The following is a 23,264-nucleotide window of genomic DNA, read 5'->3' on the forward strand; positions in this document are numbered from 1 at the left end:
CGTGAACAATCAGACTGAAGAAAGAGAAATTAGGGAATCGATTCCATTTACAATAGCAACAAAAATCATAAGATATCTTGGAATAAACGTAACCAGAGAGATAAAGGATCTATGCTCTAAGAAATACAGAACACTGATGAAAGACATTGAAGACGACACAAAAAGATGGAAAAACATTCCATGCTCATGGGTCGGAAGAACAAACATAGTTAAAATGTCTATGCTACCGAGAACAATCTACACTTTCAACGCCATCCCGATCAAAATACCAATGACATTTTTCAAAGAACTGGAACAAACAATCCTGAAATTTGTGTGGAATCAGAAAAGATCCTGAATCACCAAGGAAATGCTGAAAAGGAAAAACAAACCTGGGGGCATCACCTGCCTGATTTCAAGCTATACTACAAAGCTGTGATCACCTAGACAGCATGGTGCTGGCACAAAAACAGACACATAGACCAATGGAACAGAATAGAGAACCAAGAAATGGACCCTTGGCTCCTTGGGCAACTAATCTTTGACAAAGCAGGAAAAAATATCCAGTGGAAAAAAGACAGTCTCTTCAATAAATGGTGCTGGGAAAATTGGACAGCTATATACAGAAGAATGAAATTTGACCACTCTCTCACACCATACACAAAGATAAACTCCAAATGGATGAAAGACCTCGATGTGAGACAGGAATCCATCAGAATCCTAGAGGAGAACATGGACTGTAACCTCTTCGACATCAGCCACAGCAACTTCCTTCATGACACATCTCCAAAGGCAAGGGAAACAAAAGCAAAAGTGAACTTTTGGGACTTCATCAAGACAAAAAGCTTCTGCACAGCCAAGGAAACAGTCAAAAAAACTAAGAGGCAACCCACAGAATGGGAGAAGATATTTGCAAATAACACTACAAATAAAAAGGCTGGTATCCAAGATCTGTAAAGAACTTCTCAAACTCAATACACAAGAACTTCTCAAACTAATCAAAAAATGGGCAGAAGATATGAACAGACACTTTTCCAATGAAGACATACAAATGGCTAACAGACACATGAAAAAATGTTCAAAATCATTAGCCATCAAGGAAATTCAAATCAAAACCACATTGAGAAACCACCTTACGCCAGTTAGAGTGGCAAAAATTGTCAAGGCAGGAAACAACAAATGTTGGAGAGGATGTGGAGAAAGGAGATCCCTCTTACACTGTTGGTGGGAATGCAAGTTGGTACAGCCACTTTGGAAAACAGTGTGGAGGTCCCTTAAAAAGTTAAAAATAGAGCTACCCTATGATCCAGCAATTGCACTATTGGGTATTAAGCCCAAAGACACAGACGTAGTGAAGAGAAGGGCCTTATGCACCCCAATGTTCATAGCAGCATTGTTCACAATAGCTAAATCGTGGAAGGAGCCGAGATGCCCTTCAACAGATGACTGGATTAAGAAGATGTGGGTACAATGGAATATTACTCAGCCATCAAAAAAAAAGCGATTTCCCAACATTTGCATCAACATGGACGGGACTGGAGGAGATTATGCTAAGCGAAGTAAGTCAAGCAGAGAAGGACAATTACCATATGGTTTCACTCATTTATGGAACATAAGAAGTAGGAAGATTGGTAGGAGAAGAAAGGGAAGAAGAAAGGGGGGTAAACAGAAGGGGAATGAACCATGAGAGACTATGGACTCTGGGAAACAAACTGAGGGCTTCAGAGGGGAGGGGGATGGGGAAATGGGATAGGCCGGTGATGGGTAGTAAGGAGGGCACATATTGCATGGTGCACTGGGTGTTATACGCAAGTAATGAATCATGGAACTTTACATCAAAAACTAGGGATGTACTGTATGGTGACTAACATAATATAATTTATAAAAATAATAAAATAAAAAAATAAGAGGGACATTTACAGCAATACAGGCCTACCTCAAGAAGCAAGAAAAATCTTAAACAATCTAACCTTACACCTAAAGGAGTCAGAGAAAGAACTAATGAAGCCTAAAGCCAGCAGAAGGAAGGAAACAAAGATTAGAGCAGAAAGAAGTGATATAGAAACTAAAAAAACAATAGAACACATCAAATGAAACCAGAAGCTGGTTTCTGAAATGATCAACAAAATTGATAAGCCTCCAGACAAATTCATCAAAAATAGAGAGGAGGGGAGGGTAAGAAAGGACTTAAATAAAAATCACAAATGAAAGAGAACCAACAACCAACACCACAGAAATACAAACAATTGTAGAACATTATGAAAAAACTATATGCCAACAAATTAGACAACCTAGAAGAAATGGATACATTCCTAGAAACATACAACCTACGAAAATTGAATAAGGAGGAAATAGAAAATTTGAACAGACTGTTTACTAGCAAGATGATTAAATCGAAAAATTCCCCAAAAAACAAAATTCCAGGACCTGATGGCTTCATAGGCAAGTTCTACCTAAAATTTAAAGAAGAGATAATACCTACTCTATTCAAACTATTTCAAACAAGAGGAGAAGAAGAAAAACTTCCAAATTCATTCTATGAGGTATCACCCTGATACAAAACCAGATAAAGACACCACAAAAAAGAAAATTACTGGGCAATATCTCTGATGACCATAGACATTAAAATCCTCAACAAAATACTAGCAAACCAAATCCAACAATATATTAAAAAATCATTCGCCGCGATCAAGTGCGATTTATTCCAGGATGCAAGGGTGGTTTAATATTTGCAAATCAATCAACCTGATACATCACATCAATAAGAGAAAGGATAAGAACTAGACCATCATTTCAATAGATGCAGAGAAAGCATCTGACAAAGTACAACATTCATTCTTGATAAAAGCCTTCAACAAAGTAGGTTTAGAGAGAACATACCTCACATAATAAAGGTCATATATGAAAAACCCAAAGTTAACATCATCCTCAAAGGAATCAACTGAGAGCTTTACCCCTAAGGTCAGGTACCAGACAAAGATATCTACTCTCACCAGTTTTATTCAGAATAGTAGTGGAAGCCCTAGCCACAACAATCAGACAACAAAAAGAAATAAAAGGCATCCAAACTGGTAAGGAAGAAGTAAAACTTTCACTATTTGCAGATGACATGATACTATATATAGAAAACCCAAAATACTCCCCCATAAAACTACCAGAGCTGATAAATGAATTCAGAAAAGTCTCAGGATACAAAATAAATGTGGAGAAATCTGTTGTTTTTCTATACACTAATAATGGAGCAGAAAAAAAGAGAAATTAAGAAAACAATCCCATTTAAATTTCACCAAAAATATTATGATACCTAGGAGTAAACCTAACTAAAGAGGAAAAAGACCTATTCTATGGAAACTATAAAAAAATTGATGAAAGAAATTGAAGACCACACAAAGAAATGGAAAGACATCCATGCTCATGGATTGGAAGAACAAATATTGTTAAAATGTCTATACTACCCAAAGCACTCTACACATTTAATGCAATTCCTATCAAAGTACCATTTTTCATAGCATTTTTCATTGAACTAGGAAAAAAAACCTAAAATTTGTATGGAACCATGAAACACCTGGAGTAGCCAATGCAATTTTGAAAAAGAAAAGCAAAGCTGTTAGTACCACAATTCCAGACTTCAAGTTATATTACAAAGCTGTAGTAATCAAAACAGTATGGGACTGGCATGAAAACAGTCACATAGATCAATGGAACAGAATAGAAAACCCAGAAATAAACTCCAATTATATGGTCAATTAATCTTTGACAAAGCAGGAAAGAATATCCAATGGGAAAAGGAAAGTCTCCAACAAATGGTGTTGGAAAAACTGCAGCTACATGCAAAAGGAGGAACCAGACCACTTTCTGTATCATACATAAAAATAAACTCAAAATGGAGTAAAGACCTAAACGTAAGACACGAAACCATAAAAATCCTAGAAGAGAACACAGCCAGTAATGTTCCCTAACATCAGCTATAGCAACTTCTTTCTAGATATGTCTCCTGAGGCAAGGGAAACAAAAATAAAAATAAACTATTGGGACTACATCAAAATAAAAACTTCGGCATAGCAAAGGAAACAATCAATGAAACTAAAGGGCAATGTACAAATGGGAGAAGACTTTTGCAAATGCCATATCCAATTAAAGGGTTAGTGTCTAAAATATATAAAGAATTTATACAACTCAACACCCAAAAAACAAATAATCCACTTAAAAATGGGCAGAAGATGTGAACAGACACTTCACCAAAGAAGACATCCAGATGGCCAAAAGACACAGGAGAAGATTGTCAACATCACTCATCATCAGGGAAATGCAAATCAAAACCACCACGATATATCACCTTACACCTGTCAGAATGGCTAAAATCAAAAACACAAGGAACAACAAGTGTTGGTGAGGATGTGGAGAAAAAGGAACCATAGTGCACTGCTGGTGAGAATGCAAACTGGTGCGACCTCTGTGGAAAACAGTACGGAGGTTCCTCAAAATTTTTACAATCCAGTAATCGCACTACTGGTACTTACCCAACAATACAAAAACACTGATTCAAAAAGATACATGCACCTATGTTTATTGCAGCATTATTTACAATAGCCAAATTATGGAAGCAACCCAAGTATCCACTGATAGACGAATGGATAAAGAAAAAGTGGTATATGGGGTGCCTGGGTGGCTCAGTCAGTTAAGTGTCTGCGGTTAAGTGTCTGCCTTCCGCTCAGGTCATGATCCCGGATCAAGCCTGTGACAGGCTCTCTGTTCAGCAGGGAGTCTGCCTCTCCCTCCTCCTCTGCCCCTCCCTCTGCTTGTGCCCTCTAATGAAAAAAATCTTTAAAAAAGTGACGTACACACACGCACGCACACACACACACACGGAGGACATGATTCAGCCATAAAAAAGAATGAATCTTGCCATTTACAACAATGTGCTTGGAGCTAGACAGTATAACGCTAAGCAAAACGGGTCAGTCAGCAAAAGACAAATACCGTATAAATTCACTCACATGTGGAATTTAAGAAACAAAACAAATGAGCAAAGGGGGGAAAAAAAGAGAGAGAAAGAGACAAACCAAGAAACAGAATCTTGACTGGAGAACAATCTGACGGGTGGGGGGGGGGTGAAATAGGTGATGGGGACTAAGGAGAGCACCTGTGATGCACACTGGGTGTTGTATGAAAGTGTTGAATCACTACATTGTACATCTGAAATTAATGTAACACTGTATGTTAACTAGAATTAAAATAAAATAGAAAAAAAAAAAAAACAGCTGTGATTCCTTAAATGGCCTTATAGTGAAGACAAGGTTTCCTCGCAGCAATTAGGAGGGCATAAAACAGCCTATCCAAAACCCTAGCAAAAACATTCCTTCAGTGACCAGAAAATGTCCTTGTTCAGCTCGGTGACTGCATCCTCTGCACTTGTACCCTGGCAGACCTTCTGATTTATCCTGAGTATGTGAATGCTGACACACTCATTATATAGAGACAAAGAAGACCTGGGATAAAGACATTTTGATTTCTATATGTCTGGAATGACAGCCTAACTTCCTGTTAACTCGGTAGGAGTGGAACTCCAAACACAACTACGTTCTAAATAAGTTCTACGAAGTTGTAGTGGTGGGGATGCATGGGTATAAAAAAATTAATTTCATTTGTGGTCTCTTATTTGAGGAAAGAAAGGCTACATTGCCATGGGGAAAACAGATATTTTTTGAAGAATAAGAGACACAATTTTTTTTCATAATATGCAACTTGATTCCATATTCCTGAAAGTCTTAAATTAATTGTTTTAGAACTTCTCTAAATGAAAACCAGAGGTAAATACGCTTTAGGAAGCACTGAATGAGGCAGTAGAAAATACTATCTTTCACAAATTGAATTATTTAAAACTAGTTTCCAAACATAAAAGTCAGAACTTTATCAACCTTTAGTCATGAGATTTTTCTAATGGAGTAAAGCAAAGGGCTTTTTACCCCATTAACCTTCTTAAAAAAAAAAAAAGTCAACATCTTTGGATGTGGAAAACTCACTCCATGTCTTTCCCTTCATTACCGAGTTTTTCTCCTGTGTTCCCCCCATTAAATCTTGGTTGCCACAATCAGGCAGACAGAATGCAAGAGGACACTTCTTTCCTGCATTTGGAAACGTTAGCAACAGACAGTAACTGCTCCAGGTCCGTCAAATAAATGCATTTTCAATCTACTTTTCAAAGAAGGTATAGAGTCTTGGAATACATTTATATCAGGAGAAAGGGGCATAATGTTATTCTGAGCAACCAGCAATTAATGCCTACCTCAAACTCGTGGACTCTAATCCCCCTAGAAATAAAAGATATGGAACGTCTTCATCAGAGAAAAATGCATCACAATCTAGAAGTCCACCCCCTGCCCCACGGTTTCTGTTCTTCTCAATTGTTCAGTCTTTAAGCAAGGCACCAGAAATAAGGTAAACTGCTCAATCCTGATAGGGTCACAAGTAAAATAATGTCATTCAAGGATGTTTCAACACAAAGAAATGCAGACCTACATGTGCTTATTTTTTAATTTGAAAAGGACAATAAAGTCCAATTAGCTCTCAATATCTGATTTCTATAAACGTATGATTTTAGGGGACAAAACCTTAACAGGCAGAGCATTGCTTGATATATTTCCTATGTATGTAACCATTATAACTGCTATATTAAGTTACCCGTGGGGTTGGCCAAGGAGATAACATGTCTAGATTATCACCACATATCTTCTTGCTTTTTTTGAAAATGTGCATGGAAGCCATACATTTTACATTAAAGAATGAAAACAGAAAATCCTGACATCATATTCCTAAACTCCTGCGAAAAGAGGGATCAGCTTAGAGACCAAGCAGGTATAGTGATTGTATCCATATATTCGACTTGCCCTTAGTGGAGACACAAAGGTTACATAAAATAATAATCACAATTATTTTTCTCCTCTGTCTTTTGATTGTCAGACCCATCAAACACAGGACAAAGTCATCATCTTCGAGCATCTTAAGTATATGAGATTTTTTGAGAATTACGTGAATAGTCACTATTTGACCAACAAATTGAGATGCTTGCAATGAGTGTTACAAATTTTAGACTTCTAAATCCAAAAGTTGTATGCTTTTAAGGTAGTCACAGCTAATAATTAAAATTCTTCCCAATTTATTTAGAGATCTGCCAAACTACCGTCTGGTACCAAGAATGAAGGGAGAGATAGGAGGGGCCTGTTCTGAGACGTGGTCCAGGGGAGAGTGTTTAATTGCTCTCATCAAGCATTTCTGAAACCTCGGAATTCCTTACCTCTATATTAAGCTAAAAGATACCTGGGCATCTAAGGTAGTTTTCCTTGGCAAGCATTTGGTTTAGGTGTGTACTAATTAAACTAGGAAACTTAACCAGTGCTGGGGAAATTGGATTCAGACTTTCTGGTGAATGCATCCTTTATCAAGACACTTAACGATATCCAAAATAAGATTCTAGTCTCCTATAAAATGCATCTCTAAAATGCGTTTGAAGAAATACTATTCAGTGTTACTTGTATAGATTAATGCAGATCAATTAATTCCTGAAAACCTCTTTGGGTATATTGCCCCTTCCAAATTCTTATTACACATTTTACCCCATAGGCTAGGACTAGTTTAAACTCATTAACTAATTTATGAATTCCTTCATTAAGCATGTTTATTAAGTGCTCAGCTCTGTTACAGGTGCTAGGGAGGCAGCAAAGAACAAAACAGACCCCCCAACACCCCATTTTCATGGAATTTACACTCCTACTCGAGACACGGACCATGAATACAATGGTATTCTAGCAGCACAGAACTCGCCAAAGCACAGAGCTGCAAGCCACCAAACCTTCTTAAAGCTTAGGGCTAGAATTGGCCAGGCATCATTTCTGCCACATTCTCTTGGAGAAAATGAGTCAGGGCCAGCTCAGATTCTAGAGGCGGGATCCACACAGGGAGTGAATCCCAGAAAACAGGATTCACTGGGGGCCTCGCTGGGCACAAAAACAAAGTCAAACACACATTAGATGGTGTTAAGTGCCATGGAGGAAAATAAAACCGTGAAGGACAATACATAGTGTTGGGTAAACACTGCCATGTGAAATACAGTGACCAGAGACGGCGACATTCGAGCCAGCAAAAACCTGAAGCAGGTGAGGGAGCAGGTCATGGGGTTGCCTGCAGGGAAAGCATTCCAGACAGAGAGAGCTCTGTAAGGTGGTGAGAGCGAAGCTCCAAATGGAAGTTTCCGACACATCCCATGAACAGCAGCGAGCCTGTGAATGCAGGGAGCCAAGGCAAAAGGAGGAAGAACTCACCAGAGTAACAGGAATGAGGGCAGCACCAGTGAGGGGTGGGCGCCAGAGGAACTGTTTTATTTCTCCTGTGACAGTCCCTGCTTCCTTAACTAAGAGGACGAAGTAGGAAGGCTGGCAGGGGCTTTGGAGGTTCAGGTTTGTTCAGATTCCTCAAATCCTTACTAACATAACTGCTGAACAACTCCGGTCCCATTGTTGTCCTCAAGGTTCACGTAAGATATGTGGCAAAGTTCTCCCTTGACCTGATTTAATGAGCTGAATGACCCATCTCTCGGTGTGGCTTTTATCAATCCCAGCCCCACGACAACTAGTAAAACGAGATGCTTGGTGGCAGGAAGACTCTGGATTTGAGTCCATGCCTCAAAATGAAGATGTTAACATTTGAGCTCATGATTTCCTTGGTTTAATTTAGCCAGGTCTACTGCAAAAGCCACCTGTTCCTAACAGTGTCCACTATAGTGTCCCACCAACAAGCTCATTTACCAGCTCTCCACTCTATATCATGGACCCTTCATTTCCCAGCTTAGGATGTTAATGTCAATCCCATTGCTTTTTATGACATCTCAGCTTGATAATTAATTCTACACACTTCCAGCATCTCTGAGGATCTGTGCCCTATTCTACACCTAACAGCCTCCCCTATGCTCTTGTTCTTGATTTCCACATCGTTTGGCATTCTTTGGTTGCAAGCAAGAGAAAATTCTGTTCTTAAACTGAATGAAGTGTGTGTGCAAAGAAAATTTTTGAAAGGATATTCAATAGCTCCAAGAATTGAGTAGAAGAGGCTAGGGAAGGGTAGAGGATCAGAGGAACTTTAAAAAACAAAAAAGACAAATATTCTGAGCATCTGAGCAGCCCAAGAGTTCCTCACATGACTCAGTTCCCATCATTTTTGGTCTGTGTTCCTGCATTCATGGGACATTCCTTCTGGGACAGGACTCTGGTTGGCCACATGGCACTCCCATTGCATTGGGAGTTTCCAGGTGGGCAGCCTATCGGAATCACACAAAAACGAAGTACAGCAATTCAAAGATGGGCATATTTGCCAAAAAGAAAAAGAAAATACTAAAAATGAAGCATTAAAAGAATGGTTATAATCAATTATCTTCATTATGTTTAATATTAAACTATTAAAAATAAGGAATACCAAGAAATAAGCACTGACGTGGCCTGGAACCACGTTGTACAGAAATTTGAACACAAAGAAAAGGAGCCTGTTGGACTACGAAGAGTTACTTGTATTTTTAGTAGGAGGCTGGTGTGAGTAACAGTGCTTACACTTGAAGGATTTTAGTCTGTCACCTGGAAGTGGTTTTTAAGATAAATTTGAATAGCAAAGCACTTCAGATGGAGAGACAATTTAGGAAGTTATTGGAATTTTCCAACTGAGAAATAATGAAGGCCATTTGGATCTGCCATACATTTTGCCTCTGGCCACCCAGCCATTTTCTCTTTTTTTTTTTTTTCCTCTTCTATCACTGTTGCCTTGTTATTTTCTTTGTGATTGAAAGAGACCTGATTTAATAACACATTTTTGCTTCATGCTTTGGGAGCCTAATGTCAGATAGCTACCCCTTATGAAATAAGGCGGATTTAGAAAGCTGACCAGTTGTCACAAACTTCCTGGTTCTCTGACTTCATAGCCCTCCGTTCCTATTAGCATGCATGAGGCCACCTTGACCAGCAGACTCAGTCCCGGTGTGAACCTCGTGAACTGTCTTCTGATTCCCCAGTAAGATATTCACTGGCAACCATTCACACTGTGTCCCATATGTAAGACACAGAATCATGCCTTATCCCTGAGATAAAACCTCCAATTTATTACCCCTTTCCACCATGTCCCTAATTGATTCCCTTGAAGTCAGCTGGCCCTTACAAGACTAGGCTCTGTTTTTCTAACTCTATCCTCCCCTTCTAACCACACCATCACCATCCAGATGTAGTCCTGCTCTGAATCTCTTACCACATCTGGACACACTTGTCTGATGTGAATCAAGGCATGAGTTTGCATTTTGCCTGATCTTAGAGTACTTGCTACCATAGTCTCTGAGCTTCCTGTCAGCAAACATTTTCCCTTTCTTTCCTGGACTTCCCGGAGGCTAGCCTCTGGCCAGCCCGTGCCTACACCTATCCTCTGGCCGCTGAGTGCTGGGTTCTGTCTGCTGGGCCGACTCTCCCTCCTACCATCTCCTCTCCCATCACCTTCCTTTCCTTCCCTTCCTTTCAGCAGCTCCCAACCATGTGTGGAGATCTCTGCTTCCACATCATCCCTACCTGCCTGAAGTTATCCCCTTGACCTCCGGGTGTGAGCTATGATAGGGGAAGTCACTTAAGTGGAAGAGAATGGGCACAGGGGAGAGTGCAGAAAACAATAGAAAAGGTGATGTAACACCTTATCTTATCCACATAGGCAACAACAGGAGCTATGCTAGTTATCAATCACGTGAGAGTCTTACAGAAGAGAGCCTGTACCTGGAGACTGGTGGAGAATTCCTGTGACAGAGCCCTGGGAACGCTAAAACCAAGATGCTTGTTCTCATGTAAGGGTTCTTAACATTTTGTTGTTGTTCCATGAACTCCTCTGGAAGGCTGGACAAGCCTATGGATCCCCTCACAGAGCAGCATTTTTATGCTTAAACTAAAGTACGTTGGATTATAAATGATTCCAATTATATTGCAAGACAGTGTAACTATACAAAAAAAAGCTTGATATAGAAATAGTTTGCTTCATTACTTACCCATTAAATAACAGGGTCTAGAGTTCAGTCTAATCACTGAAGTGATACATACAAAGGATGCTTGTAAATATCTGCAAAGCTGGAACAATGAGACCATCCGTGCCTTCTATTGGTGACAAAGTCACAAATACTGTTACTGCTGTGTGCTGTTGCCCATATTTGCCATGGAAGAAAAGGTCAAATTTCCTTTCAGAGATGTGTGACAATAAACATGATTTTTTTTTCCTGTTTATGTCATAGATCAGGTACCTCACTCATACACTGATGTGTTCATTAATTCAACCAATAGGTTTTAAGTGTACAAAAAACATGTTAAATCTCGGTCCAGACTGGATTCAAAATCTATTCCCCCCTAACACTCTCATACTTTACCACCTCATTGCTTAATACTCCCTTCTGGTAACAATGTTTCTCAGGCTCGACCTTTTTACTTAAGAACCCTATTCCAGTGGAAGTCACAATCCTAGGCAAGCCCAGCATGTTGCTGGGAATCTGTTGTCAGTTCTTTCCCAAGGGGGCCCTTTCACTATTTTATCAGGCTAGGACAGGCCTTTCTTCTCCAACACTAGGCTGCCCTTCCTGTCAAGCTGTGAACACACCACTGGATCCTCTCCCTGGTGCCTGGGTCCCTGCTGCTGCTTCCGTGTGAGATGCTAGACCTCCTTGTGACAGTGCAACTATGGTCTTCTCTCCCAATTCCGTAGATGTTATTCTCTCACTCATACGCTGATGTGGTTCATTAATTCAACCGTGTGTACAAAAACCCATGTTACATCTCTGTCAGACTGGATTCAAAGTCCCCACCTAACACTTGTACTTTACCATCTCATTGTTTAATACGCACTTCTGACAACAACGTTTCTCAGGCTCAACCTTTGTTAAGAGATGGGAAGTTAGTAGTTACAATTATATATTGTGCACATTTGTAGATATGGCAATCTCTGCTGGGTGGATAATGTTAATAATAATTTTCCTTTCCTATAGATCAAATCCTACAATGGATTTGAAAATGTAGAACTCTTTGAAAGCAGTATTAATAACTCTGATTTACTGAGCACCTACTACATGCAAAACACAGTTATAAATGCTTACTGGATTATCTCTTTAGTTATCATAACAATTCTGAGAGAAGGGCTATTAATACCTTCATTTCATAGCCAAACTAAGATTCAAATAGGCTAATAACTTGCCCAGTGACAAGAAGAACAAAGGCATTTTATCAATAGTTATAGTTCAGCCACTTTCTACCCATTGTATGAAATGAAAATTATATAAAGTTATATGACTATATATTGTAATATTTAGCCATATTTAAATAAGGACCACTGGGATCCATTCTGCCATTTGTATGTAAATTACGTCCGGAAGTTATTGAGTAACAGCCATAAAACACAAGGTAAGATGACTCCCCCAATGGCCTTCTGTAGGTGAAATGCACAAATACCAACTTTCAGTTGTACCTGAGGAGTAATTTACACATTTGTACACAGCTCTAAGTTTTGGCATGTTATATTTCCTATTGTATTTTCTCTCATCGTGTTAAGTGTTTGTACTTTGTTATCAACATTTTTGTTCTCTTTTCTAAATATAAAGGAATGGTCTTCCCTTCAATGATGCGGCAAAATCCTGAAATTCTTTTTACGATAAGAGCAATGATTGTTTTATCAGCCTAACTCAGGAATTGCAGACCAGGGAAATAAGATCAAGAAAACCTACCAAAAAATTATAAATGTATTATAAACATTTGCTGGATTCTTTGTAGGAGCTCTGTTCTCATTTTTTAACATATCTAACAAAATGAAAATATATTAGGAAAAAATTAATAACCCTTCGATATTTTTTTGAGGTAATTACTGTTAACATTTTTATATGTATTCTTCCAAAATATTCTGTTTGTGTGTGTATGTATGTATGTGTATGTATGTGTGTATATATAGAGATATCTATCTATCTACCTATCTATCTATAGATATAGCAGCTCTAAAGAACACAGGCAGATAAGATTGGAACAGTGCGTTCTCGAGGATATAACCAAGTCATCCTTACTGGGATGGATTCACATTTTATGTAGGAGTTCACCTTCTCAGTCACCCTCATTATGCAAGGGCTCACAGAGCACCAGAATTACTACAACCCTCAGAATATTACCTCATACAAAGGCCCATTTTATAGCAAAAAAAACCCAAACAAACAAAAAAAGGCATTGCAATAGGCAAGTGACCACAGGATCCATTGGTCGGTCCTAACACAGCATTATCAGAAGCTGTTGGCCCAAAAGGACTTTGGAATGGCTTTTTAAAAAATCTCAGCTAATATTCAAGCTTAGGGACAATACCTGTGTAATTTGGCATTGAATTCTGTGACATGTTAAGGTACCAGATTTAGCAGTGGTCACAGACTAGGTTGGTTAATATCAAGAGGACAGAGAGGACTCCAAGTAATAGGGGCCAGATGTCAATGCTTAAAAGCCAGTAGCCTGGGGGCGCCTGGGTGGCACAGCGGTTAAGCTTCTGCCTTCGGCTCAGGGCGTGATCCTGGCGTTCTGGGATCGAGCCCCACATCAGGCTCCTCCGCTATGAGCCTGCGTCTTCCTCTCCCACTCCCCCTGCTTGTGTTCCCTCTCTCGCTGGCTGTCTCTCTCTCTGTCAAATAAATAAATAAAATCTTTAAAAAAAAAATAAATAAATAAAAAAATAAAAGCCAGTAGCCTGAAGGCTGCAATTACCTTAATGACTAGCAAGGCTGGAGAGACAGCCAGCTGGACTTTACCTTCAGGGAGTTTGAGAGATCATCGAGTCTGGTGTTCCTAGAGACCAAGTGGTAAGACAAGCCAGTCAACAAGGGTGATGTTAAACATCTACACCCAGGAAAAGGTAAGAATAGAAAAGCAGGAGGCTGAGGGTGTTTCCCCCAAAGTAGTTTTAATTCCTTGTTCAGTTACTAAATCTGAGCTAATTTTAATATTCGGGACCCAGTGACTGGACAGATCCAGGTCCTAGATGGAAAGACTGCCAACAAAATACTTTAATGATTCTTTTAGTCCCTCCCCAAATGGATCTATGGATACTTAAAAGGTTGACTTTACCCTGAAGACAAGAGAATACCCAGACATCTTGAGAAATACTAGCAAAGTGTCTGACTTGACATTGATACCTAGAGATCTAAGTCATCAACACCAAGGAACTCTAACCCGGCTTGACTGGAGGCTCAAGAGAACAAGTAAAACATGGTGCCCTGGATAAAAATCAGACCACAGCGGGCCCATTCCATCTCAAGACCCATCCAGTGGGCATTTTTCCAATTTCAGAATGAATAAGTGGAATGGACATACTTAGCAACGGCAGTAACCCCCATGTTGGGTCACTGACCTCCAGTAAAAGGTATCACAGGAAACATCTGACCCTGCCCTCCTCCTGCAGCCAATATAGTTAGTCAAAAACAGAAAAAATGAACCTGTGGGACTTCATCAAGATAAAAGGCTTCTGCTCAGCCAAGGAAACAGTAAAAAAAAACTAAGAGGCAGCCCACGGAATGGGAGAAGATATTTGCAAATGACACTACAGATAAAAGACAGGTATCCAAGATCTACAAAGAACTTCTCAAACTCAATACACAAGAAACAAATAATCGAATCAAAAAATGGGCAGAAGATATGAACAGACACTTTTCCAATGAAGACATACAAGTGGCTAACAGACACATGAACAAATGTTCAATATCATTAGCCATCAGGGAAATTCAAATCAAAACCACATTGAGATACCACCTTACGCCAGTTAGAGTGGCAAAAATTGTCAAGGCAGGAAACAACAAATGTTGGAGAGGATGTGGAGAAAGGGGATCCCTCTTACACTGTTGGTGGGAATGCGAGTTGGTACAGCCACTTTGGAAAACAGTGTGGAGGTCCCTTAAAAAGTTAAAAATAGAGCTACCCTATGATCCAGCAATTGCACTACTGGGTATTAACCCCAAAGATACAGACGTAGTGAAGAGAAGGGCCATATGCACCCCAATGTTCATAGCAGCAATGTCCACAATAGCTAAATCGTGGAAGGAGCCGAGATGCCCTTCAACAGATGACTGGATTAAGAAGTTGTGGTCCATATATACAATGGAATATTACTCAGCTATCAGAAAAAACGATTTCTCAACATTTGCTGCAACATGGACAGCACTGGAGGAGATAATGCTAAGTGAAATAAGTCAAGCAGAGAAAGACAACTATCATATGATTTCTCTCATCTATGGAACATAAGAACTAGGATGATCGGTAGGGGAAGAAAGGGATAAAGAAAGGGGGGGTAATCAGAAGGGGAAATGAAACATGAGAGACTATGGACTATGAGAAACAAACTGAGGACCTCAGAGGGGAGGGGGGTGGGGGATTGGGATAGGCTGGTGATGGGTATTAAGGAGGGAACATATTGCATGGTGCACTGGGTGTTATACGCAAACAATGAATCATGGAACACTACATCAAAAACTAAGGATATACTGTATGGTGACTAACATAATAAAAATTATTTAAAAAATTTCCTGATTTGAGAACCAGCAAAAAAAAAAAAAAAAAATGCCTACCATCTGCAAGTGAAGCTACAAAGTTAGAGTTTTAATTGGGCAAGTGCAAAGGCAGCTTAAAGAGCATGGCTGCAAGCTCAAGGAATTTTGCATGGTGCAAAACTGATGTCACCCACCAGGGTGCACTGATCAGAACTAGAAGTCTGGGGGTGGTAGGGGAGGTGAGAGAGGATGGTCAGCGTTGGGAAAGGAGAGTTGCAGCAGTGCACATTGCCATATGAGCATGCTCAGGGGAGGGCGACACATAAGCAAAACACCTACCTACCACATCCAACCCCACTGACTTGAAGGGACCGATCTCACTGAGAAAATATCCACACCCAGTTTAGGACTACATATAGGAAGAAAATCAATGCCATGTCAAAGTGAGTATTACAGCCTGAGATATAGTTATTTTCATCATTGTAATTAATCCATGGAGGTCAGAATTTTATATTTCAGCCCTATAAAGTGGTTAATTTGAGTTCAGTCTGCCATATGTATCCATTATAAGTATGCTGATAACTCCATGTCTGAGTCAGTTGGGGTCAGCCCTTGAACCATGAAACATTAGTCAATGTGATGCTGCCCCATGGGATAACATCTAGTGCACAGCTTGCCTTTCCCAACTGATAGTTCTCTCTCACACAACTGTTCTCGAAATTTCTATGGTTGATATAGGTCATTAAAATTACTAGAGTAGAAAATGCTCTGTATTAAATTATTTAAAATATCATCAACTTCATAGCACTAGAATACATATTCATAGTAACATGTACCTCTTTACTCTGACATCTATTGGGATGAATAGAATTAAACCCAAGTTAGGAAACACATCAAAATTAAATCACCAGGAAATCTCATTCCCAACCAGTGGACTGCAAAACAAACTTTAATAACCTTCTGGAAGAAGGCTCTCCTCACATTTTATGAGAGTGGAGAAAAGACAGACTTCAAGATGATAAGTAGGGAGAGGAGAGTTCTTATATGTCAAGAAAAATCTTTGAGACTGGAATGACACTTCTTCCAGTATTTATATGAGCTGCATAAAGGCTCATAGAAAATGTGGGTACAGACTGTGTCATTATCAAAGTATCTGACCATGTTCTGGCTACCTAAAATGTAACTTGAGAAGGAAGCTTTAGTAGGGAGAGATGGATAACATGCAACAGAGGGAGATTTATTTTCTTTCTGTCATCCTGTTGCATAATGGGCTCATTTTTAGTGAAAGTCCAATATACACTAAGCATAGTAAGTACTGGTAATGAAGAAAATATCTTGGCAATGTAGAAAAGCTGTAAGAGATGTAGTCTTTCTACCAGTATCTTGATTAAGTGGGTAGAATCCACAACAATGTGAACTGTCTCTCTGGCTTTTCCAGCAAAATCGCTCACATATTTCTCCTACCCAGGAACTCAGATTGAACTCTCCTGTCTTCAATTTTTTATTTGTTATTTATTTAAGTAAATATTCCAACAGAACAAAGCATGACCTATGGGGCTGTATTTGTCAGCAGGGGCTACTATGACAAATTACCACAGACCGAGTGGCTTAAACAATGAGCCATTATTTTGTATAGTCCAAGGTCAAGGTGCTGGTGGATTTAGTGTCTGATGAGAGTCCTCTTCCTAGATTTCAATCAGCTATGTTTTTGCTATATCCTCACAGAGATAAGCAGGGTGGGGGGGTGTCTCTCCTCTTTCTCTTCTTATGAGGCTACGCATCTCATCCACCCTTACGATCTCACTGGAACCTGATTACGTCCCAAAGGCCTCACCTCTTAATACTATTCAACTGGAGATTAGGATTTCAACATAGGCATTTTAGGAGTGGGGGATACAAGCATCTAGTCCATAACAGCTACGACAGATTAATTTCTGCATAATGATAACAACACATATGATACCTTTTGTATTACATCAAAGTATCACATCATTGTGCTGAACTGAAATCAGATCTTAATACACACTCAATACTGAGAAAAATCCCAAAGACCTCTCTGTTGAATTTTATTTTATTTTTTTAAGATTTTATTTATTTATTTGACAGAGATAGAGACAGCCAGCGAGAGAGGGAACACAAGCAGGGGGAATGGGAGAGGAAGAAGCAGGCTCATAGTGGAGGAGCCTGATGTGGGGCTCGATCCCAGAACGCCGGGATCACGCCCTGAACTGAAGGCAGACGCTTAACCGCTGTGCCACCCAGGCGCCCCCTCTCTGTTGAATTTTAAATCACTACTCATGTAGTTATATTAAAGAAGTTATAGAAGATTAATTAGACATGAAAAACCCCAAGGTTTATCAGGGTACAGGGAAATCTCAGTAGAGCCAGTCCTCACAAAGACTACAACTGGAAAATATTCATTTACTGGCAGTTTTGAAAACCTCAAAAGAAGCAGTCTCAGACTCTAGTGCTCCGCGATGATTGCGAAGTTAGATATGCTGTCTCTTCCACCATTCCTAATATCCTCCATTTCGCTCAATATTCCGTTTGCACTGCCTGTAATCACATCAGCAGGACCTCCAATATGTATGCAATGCCCAAGAAATTCCTGATCTCCCAGCTCAGCATGGTAAGTCATAGCTGCAGCACCAAATCATAACCTTGAGACATGATTTGCCCACCAGATGAATAGCTCTCCCACCGATGTGGGGTTTTGCTCTATCGCTAGTATCTCCCTTCTGCAACCGCATTCTCATTCCAGCTGCAGGTTGTTTGGACCCCCATGACATCATTACTATGAGAGGTACTTCCTAACCTGAGAAGCTGGGAATGGTGCCTTTACAGTCCTGGTTCTGTTAAACTTTCTGTTTCATTTGGTAACTGCCATGATTTCATTCAGTCCTCTGTTCACCAATCCTAGAGCTTTCTACTTACAAATTAAGTAGAACATTAGTCGGCTCTCCATGTATATCAGTTCTAGAGATAGAAGGATCTACTGGCTAATACCAAAGACTTCTGCTAGTGAGACTGTTCCTAGTATTGATTTTGGCCCTGCCTTTTATTCCAGTACAGTACTCATACATTTCCTGTCTTTGGTGAGTACAGCCACCACTGAATCCCATCACATTCATCAAAATCAGGCAAGCCAGTCTGACAGCAGTAATTCCCACCACTGAACCTGGCCTCTAGAGAAGAGCCACCATGAGATGCCACCTCTACTGAGGGAAGTGTTTTCTGGGCCCTCTTGGGGGATACACTTAGGGAGGAGATGGGCAAGCCTTACTCCACTGTAGCACTTCCAACTTTGTAAACCTTTGAATACCCCTCCTTTTTTAACAGCATACCAAGGAGAGTCTGGCATTTCATCTTCATTATATTGGGTCCAGATTTTAGTCAACCAAAGCAAGCAAACTGTTAGGATGCCTTCCAATCACCCATGCCAATGTTTTAAATACAAAATTGTGTCTTAATTCACTAATAGCAATATATTAGACCCAATCCAACAGTATATCCTAATGGCAAATTTCTGCAATTCTTTTTGTGTGTATTATACCTCCTTAAAGGTTATACTTTGTACTTTACACTCTAAGGACTACTACTATTTGAGTCTATCTAAAGGACCAGAAACAATGAGACATAGTGGGGACAGTTCCTATGGAAGACCATAAGTCCCTGAACTTGTGAAGTTATGAAATTATTCTGATTACGTCAAGGTAGGTCATTGCAAGTTCTTCAGGTAAGAGGAGACCAGCTCTCCTGACGGGACATAAGTGGCTGCTTTTATGAGTAAAGGATACTTGGCAAAAAATAGGAAAAGGCCCCCATCTTTATCAGAATCTGCCTATAGGAGAACCCTCTCTCACATTTAATAGCCTAACTTTAACATAGGAGACCACAGGAGATTGGGAATTCAATTTGCGTCATAATTACTTCACGTTCAGGATTAAACATCACGTTTTGCTTTCAGAATTCTATGCCTTGAAACTACAAAAATAAGGGATTTTTGTTAGCTAAGTAATAAAATCATCCTGGGCCCTATCTAGAACTTGGAACTAGGGATTTTCTCTCCCCAAGTTCTTCAGTTTCAACATTGAAATAACCAACTAACCAACCTCATTATGCTTATTTTCTCTAACATGTTCTATGGCAACAATTGCTTGATCTACCAAAGTTGTGCTTCTTCCCCAGGCACATCATCACAGATGTCTACAGGTGATAAGTAACTATTTTGCTGATGTATATCATGAACCATCAATGTCTCCTTTACCACTGGAAAGAGGGTCATTAATGATTTTCAGCCTAATCAGAACATCAACAGCAAAATAACAGATATGCTTAACAGAATCAATTCAGAGAACCCTTCTTCAAGGTTCTTGTTCCTCTGGAACCACTTCCAGTACCAATTTTTGAAATCAGGGTTTGATCAGAAAAGCTATCCTTATGAGTAATACAGGACCCAGTGATTTACTATAAATCGTAGACCATGCCCAACTGTGGGATCTGTGGACAAATCTATGCAAACTGTTACCTCTGAGGCTGGGTTGGGCTTGACATCTTTATGAAACAGGGAGAACAGAGAAACCTGTAACTTGTGGAAATGCACCAGAATCCATAAAGACAAACTGGAACCAGAGTCTGTCTCTGACCTACCTCAATGATGCTGGAAACCAAACCAGAAGATCTGATGGGAGCTGGAGGAGCTGGGTTAGATGCTGGCCATGCCAACAGCTGAATGAGCAGATGAGGGACGGCACATGGGTGCCATATGACCTTAAGTTCCTCACTTACCATTTGAGCATAAAAACGGCCACTTCATTTCCATCTTCTAAATCTTGCACACATTCTCTTGAGGCCAAATACAATCTGGAAATTCAAAAAATTTTTATTAAATGACTCTTGAATGTTGAAGATGTTAACAATTAAAAAAATAGTAGTAATGGAAATCAGATCAGTGAACCTATCAGGGTCTAGGGGATACTTTTAAAACAATAATCAAAGGAAAACGTGAAGCGCTAAAGAGTTATAACAGTAAGTAAAAGTTATAGCAGAAAGTAAAAGTTAAAAATAAATTAATTAAATCAGTATAAAAACTAAAAAATAACAAAATTAAATCATTAATATAAAAACTAGAAAAGAACACTAAGATAAAAAGAAAGCACAAGGAAGGAAAAATTAAAGATTAAAAAATGAATAGCGAACAGAAAAACTTTACATCAATAAAAAAATCCTACAAGGGGGAAAAGAAGTAACATAAACAAAACAATAATAACAAATAATCAAACTTTAAAGGGGGAGAAAGCACAAAGTTACAAAACAAGTAATGAATATGTGGGAGAAAATCCACTTGCATACTGGCTGAATAACTTTGCATGGGACCAGCCCTTCATTAGGCAACAATTGTAAGCCTTGGTCAAAGCACAAAACATGATTATTTGAAGGCTCTTGAGAGTGAACATAAGCATGGAGATCGATCTGGGAGGGGTATCAACACATGAAAGAAGAAAAAGGCATTGGATAATTTTTCACTGATTATAGTTTTCAGCCTTAGGGCAGGTCACAGTCTTCACCATGCAGAATAGCAAAACCTCTGCTAGAAAATCCACATTCATTTTGTCTATAGAGTTTTGAGAAACCACAGCCAATGGATAATGAGGGAGAAAACCTAGAGAGGAGAGAACCAGAGAAATGGAATCTCAAGCTTTATGGAAATCTCTGCCCAAATCTCTGGCTAAAACTTGAATCATGTATGTATCAGGTAGACTTAAAACATCTCACACACACACACACACACACACACACACACACACACACACACACACAAAGAACCGTATCGAAATGTCAGACACAGGGGCATGTGGGTGACTCAGTCAGTTGAGCATCTGACTCTTGTTTTTGGCTCAGGTCGTGATTTCAGGGCCCTGAGATCAAGCCCCACGTCAGGCTCTGCACTCAGTGCAGGGTCTGCTTGTCCCTCCCTCCTGCCCCCCGCTCCTCCTCCCACTCTCTCTCTAATACATAAAATATTTAAAAAAAATATGAAATGTCAGATGCCACCCAAGAGTTGGGAGTTTAAGTCCAAGCAAGATGATTAGCTTTAAGTCAGAACAAAACAAAAATCGCATTGGAAACTGTAACAGAATCCAGTCATAATATGCATAACGTCCAGAAAAAATTTTTAAATTATTTTATATTTGACTTCTGGGAAGGATGGCAGAGTAGGAGGATCCTGGGCTCGTCTTGGCCCACAGGTGCTCCTAGATAACATGCACATCAGTGTAAATAACCCAAATAATTATTCCAAGAGTGGCTGAATGACTCTCCACTGCTAAAGAGAGAGAAGAGTCCACGTCAATGAGGGTAGGAAGGACAGAGATGAAGTTGGGAGCCAAAGGGACCCACAGGACTGGGAGTGAGGGCTGCCTTGGGCATGGAGAAGGGGGAGAGGAGCCGACCTCACACCGGATGCTCCAGGCACAGGGGACCCACACTAGGAAGACAAATACCCATAACACCTGACTTTGAAAACCAAAGGGGTTTAACTTAAGATCTCACAATCAGCGGGGCTGTACATCTGGAACTTTAAAATTGGTGGGTTCAGCTCTGGAAGAGCTGGAGGGCAAGAGGAAACTGAATCCCTGTGCTTAAAGAAACAGCGAAACAGCCCCACTGAGATACAGCATAAAAGCAGTTTGAAAAACACCTAGGGTATACGTGGGGAGATTTGTTTACTACTCTCAGAGCATGTTCTGGAGGGGCAGGGACCATTGGGAGACTTCTGCAAGAACAAAAGAACTGCTCAGTGCCGCTTCCATGTCCCATCACCCAGCCTACACACATGGACACTGGTGGGAACCAGCACAACACTAACACTCTCCACCTAGCAAGCTACCAACGTGCCCACCCCACGCACCTCCTCAGATCCACTCCCTCCAGCTAGGCCCTGGCTCCTGGTCTCCCCTACAGCAGACCCACTAAAACATTGCTAACACCACATGCCCTACCCCTGTGCTCTTCTGTAGACCTGCCCCGTCCAACTCGGCCTTGTCAGTAGGCCATCCAACGCAGTTCCACAAGCATGACAGTGTGCAAGCAACCTCAGCAGGGGCCAGCACCACTCCAAAGTGATTCCTGCCCTGGGAGAGGGGAAAATAACCACACACACCGGTCTCACTGTGGCCCCAACAGTAGGCTGGGGGCAGACATCTCTGACTGCAGGCACTACCACCAACAAAAGCCTCCCAGGGGACAACACAAGGAGAGTGCCCTGAAATTTGGTACTATTGCAGGTCTGGTAAATGCCTGGTCTGACCCAAATCAATCCCAAGGCAGCCTCAGACTAGCCCACTAACAACACAGGGACCACACTCAGCCCACAACAGGCAACGAGAGCTATAGCAGATGACTGGCCTGAAAGCAAAAGCAGCTTAGCCACAACAGTAGGGTACAGTGACACACAGGGGAGACATCTTGAAGTGCCAGATCCTGGTGAACAATGGACATTGCATTGGAGGGCATTACAGGACCTCTTCTTCACAAAGCCACTACATTTAAGAGCAGGAGACATAGCTGACTTTCCCAACACATAAAAACAGAGAGAGGTAGATAATATGAGGAGACAGAAGAATATGTCCCAAAATGAAAGAACAGGACAAAGTCACAGCAAAAGACCTAAGCAAAATGGAGATAAGCAATATGCCTGATAGAGAATTTAAAGTAGTGATCATGAGGA

General features: G+C 40.3%; 1 long non-coding RNA gene across 11 annotated transcripts in view; it reads right to left on the reverse strand.

Annotated features, from left to right (window-relative positions):
• The window catches only part of LOC123788909 (uncharacterized), an 88,490-nt gene that overhangs the window by 26,423 nt on the left and 38,803 nt on the right, over positions 1-23,264 (reverse strand). For all 11 annotated transcript variants that reach the window (XR_015723809.1, XR_015723812.1, XR_015723818.1 and 8 more), the window contains one exon: positions 20,324-20,398. This is a non-coding gene — a long non-coding RNA (uncharacterized LOC123788909). The remainder of the gene's footprint in view (positions 1-20,323; positions 20,399-23,264) is intronic.

The sequence above is a fragment of the Ursus americanus genome, chromosome 3 (genome assembly GCF_024610735.1).
Source record: "Ursus americanus isolate L20-20 chromosome 3, mUrsAme1.1.p, whole genome shotgun sequence".
Taxonomy (NCBI): Eukaryota; Metazoa; Chordata; class Mammalia; order Carnivora; family Ursidae; genus Ursus; species Ursus americanus.